Source organism: Peromyscus eremicus, chromosome 1, assembly GCF_949786415.1.
Source record: "Peromyscus eremicus chromosome 1, PerEre_H2_v1, whole genome shotgun sequence".
Taxonomy (NCBI): domain Eukaryota; kingdom Metazoa; phylum Chordata; class Mammalia; order Rodentia; family Cricetidae; genus Peromyscus; species Peromyscus eremicus.
Genome location: NC_081416.1, coordinates 1,690,187 through 1,693,914, shown reverse-complemented (window position 1 = coordinate 1,693,914; position 3,728 = coordinate 1,690,187). Strand labels below are relative to the sequence as shown.

The 3,728-nt window shown below is 48.6% G+C and overlaps 1 long non-coding RNA gene across 1 annotated transcript; it reads left to right on the top strand.

The window, feature by feature from the left end:
* The first annotated feature begins 2,576 nt into the window (after positions 1-2,576).
* LOC131895369 (uncharacterized) lies at positions 2,577-3,513 on the top strand. Its single transcript, XR_009375149.1, has 2 exons — positions 2,577-3,007; positions 3,259-3,513. It is a non-coding gene; the product is annotated as an uncharacterized LOC131895369 (long non-coding RNA).
* Positions 3,514-3,728: the final 215 nt, after the last annotated feature.

The window sequence follows — 3,728 nt, the reverse complement described above, 5'->3', positions numbered from 1 at the left end:
CTCGCCCCATGTAGAACAGAAGAGTGCCACAGCTTTGAGAGGCCCAGAAAGCACCTTGACTCTTTGCTCACCGTCCTCGTGATGAACTCAGATGACAGACCACCAGAGGCTCCCAGGGGCTCCAAGAATCCTGGTGGGTTGTGAGGTCTTTGCAATCACTCGGAATGAGGCAGCCTCAGAGGGCCATTCCAGGGGCTCAAGGCTGGTACAAAACTCATTTCCTCAGGTCAGAGAAGGGGAAGGGAAAAGCATATCAGATTCTTACAGGCTTTCAAGATAAGGAAAGATGGGGACAGGTGGTCACTTGCCCCAGACCAGCTAGGTCATTTAGAGTCCAGCCAGGTGATAACCTCCATCTATAAGAGCCCTTGCCACACTGGGTCCCCAGAATCTGGTGCTGACCTCATTCTCTGCCCCAAGTTGAACCCCTTTTGACTATTTCCCACAATGCCACATTCTTCCACATCTTCAGTGCTTTGCCTGTGTCCCAAACACCTGTCATTCTTCATATCCCAGCTGTGTTCTGCCTGTGGGAAGCCTGGGTAGGCTCCTGTCCTGCCTAGCACAACCCATGCTTCCTTGCTCTGTGTCCCTATGTCAACATTTATACTTCCTCATTTCAGGGGTCATATCTCCCCTTGCACCAAAACCACTTTTAGATCACAGACTGTTTGGGTGGGAGCTCCACCTCAACCCTTGGCACCCTGGTATCCCTATACCCAAAGAGTCTGGAATGTTTAGAAGGAGTCTGGTGGAAGATCCACCTTGGCTCCCCTCCCAAAACCTGCCCCTCCAAAGCCTGCCAAACACAGCTCCTCCCCCAGAGAGGCTCAAGACCACTCCCACAGGGCATATATAAGCGGCATCCCAGAAAACAGACTCGTGGTTCTTGTCTCTGCCCTTTGCCTGGGAGTGTTTTATCCATTAAACTTGGGCTTTTCCTGAGTTGGTCTGATGAGGCCTTCAGGAGGCCTAAAACTTATCACAGACCATCTCATATACTGCTTGACACACAGTGGGTCTTCAGCTCTATTTGTTGATTGACTGAGTGAATGTACAGCAGACTTTGATTATGAGCTACTCAATTAGATGACTGGCTGACCTGCCTGAGGGCTTTTCCCCCAAGATTTTCTTCCTAGCCACTACATCAGACCTACCCCCTGTGTTTCTCTAAGCTGGAGACCTCTACATGATTGCTTCACTCCACCTGGTTACAACTCATAAGCTTTCATTTGGGCTTTTTGGGTATGTCTTTGTGGAAGCTCACCCTGGTCCCTAGGAGGACAGGGCCACAGTGATCTTGCTCAGCAGTGGCTTCTAAGGACTGGCCTCATGTAAACACATAGGAAGCTCTGCCCTATTGAAGGAGGGAAAATAATGGGAGTGCTGCTCAGAGCCCTGGGGTCAGACGGCCAGAGCCAGGTCTGGGTTTCTGAGCTCTCCTGAGTCTCATGCTCATTACTGCTGTGATCCAAGAGAAGAAGCCTCCCCTCTCTGGGCCCTCCCTCCTGCCAATTGGGAGTGACTTTGTGTGAAGCTGGGGTGAGGTCCTGAACCCCATGTACAGACAGCTGGCTTCTAGGACCTACCATACTTGTGCCTGCAAGTTCTAGAAACAACTTCCTGGTCAGGCTAGCTGTAGCCCAGGAGCTCCACCCACCTGTTCAAGGGAGACTGGAGTCAGGCCCTCCAGATTCCAAAGCTTAGAACGTGTCTCTTCTTGTTGCATCACCACGAATTTCAGCCCCTAGGAATTTCAGTGTCTTGTAGGATGCTCAAGAGGGATGTGTGTCCTCACATGGCTGCACTCAAAGGGAGGCGTGTCTTTACATCCTCTCAGCAGGCCCCACACAGAGGAGGAAGCAGCCCTGCAAACTAGACAAGGCCATCCTGGCTATGTCTGTCTCCTCACACCTTCTCTCCCCACTGGAAGAACGGGTGGGTTGTGAGAGATCTTTCTTACAATTCATTAGGAGGTGTTGGGCTGAGTGTTAAAGAACAGCTCTGTTCTGTCCCTGGATCCAGAGTTTGGGGCAGTACTCTGCAACCATTCCCAGCAACCCCATCAATTCACCTGCCTCTCTTCCCCATACAGCCTGAACTACCAGAACTGTATGCCTAAGATTCTGCGTGTTTCCAGTATGGGTCTGAAAAGTGGGCGGTACTACCTCCATTTTTACATAAGAGAGATCCCAAACCCAGAGAGGTCAAGTGACTGCTCCAAGGCCACTCGGTTAGGCCATGGCTGAGCTGAGTTATAAGCCTAAGCCAGCTTGCCTCCGAAGCACCTGTGCTTCCCTTATCTCCAAGCTGACGAATGACTATCTACCTAGAGAAGGAGATGCCGGTATGATAGCTACTGCTCCACAGGATCTCAGTGTAGAGAGAGGGGTTGAGAGGCAAGAGGAAGGAGATGTAGGGGACTGAGTGTATGTGATTGGTACAAGTCCCTACAGCTTTCAACAACTTCTTAATGTCCCAGAGACCCTGATCTCTGCTGCTCCATGATCTTGGAGAAAAACACAGTATCCCTTAGCAGTGCCTCTATTCATTATGATGTAACCCATCATGTGACATTCTCAGGGTACCCAGATCTTCATTCTGCTCTCATCTTGGAACCCAGGAAGATGCCATCATCTTTGCATAGGAACTCAGAGACCTCACATGAAGTCTTCATTAGGGAGAATGTCACCCTGAGAACCCTCCAGCCTGGCTTTCAAGGGAGGAAGAATTTGGCATCTCGGGGTTCAGACATGGCCTATGGCTTATGTCAAAGACAGGGGCTCAGAGGAGAGGACCAATGCTGTTTGTTTTCTCACATTGCTGGTGACCGGCCTAGATCTAGAAAGCCAGTTCGCAGGAGAGAGTGTGACCATCACCTTGTCCATCTTGGAACGCTCTGGGGAATTCAGGCTCAAAGTGATCAGTGTTTTACCAAGTTTCCACATGTAGAATGCTTTTCAGCATTTTTCATTACATTTTTAAGGCTCAGATTGATGAAGGCAACGTAAGAGCCAGACCCTGGGGTGGAAGAGACAGAGGTTTAGTAATGAGTTCAAAGTTTACAAAACACAGAAGCCAATGTGGCTTCAATACGTGACGTGACCCTGTGTAATCCTGGAAACGACTCTTTAGAACTCATTCTGGCCTGACTTCAGAGTCGAATGGATGCTGGGACACCACAGATTGACTTTGAGAAGTGGGTTGGTATTGCAGGAATTTTTTAATTTCCTGTAACTCAGCGCAGTTTTCTCCCAGGGCGCTTTCGGAGTTACTCTACTGTGCGTTGACCACGTTGCTGCTTCAGGAATGGCCCAGAGAAAAGGAAAACACCAGCCAGGAAGAACATTAATGGGATTCCCCTGGAAAACGACACCATCAAGAGTTTAGAAAAATATTTCCAGGGAAATGAGGGACCCGCTATTCAAAAGACAGAAACCAGTGACCTGACACCTCTGTGCTTTAAAAAGCGGAATAAAAATGGCGTCACTTACACTTTCCAACTGAAAGAAATTTGGGAAGAGCAGATTATTATTAATTATTTTAATAGCTTCTTAATTAGCCCTTCAAACAAGTTTTTAAAAATCCCCAAAGGTGTCTAATTTGCATGACATGTTTTTACTTTTCTGTGCATTTCATTAACAGCCCCTTTAAAAAAAATAAAACCCCAAAACCAACACTTCCCGCCCCCACCCCCAGTACCCCAAAACAAAACAAGCTAACAGACA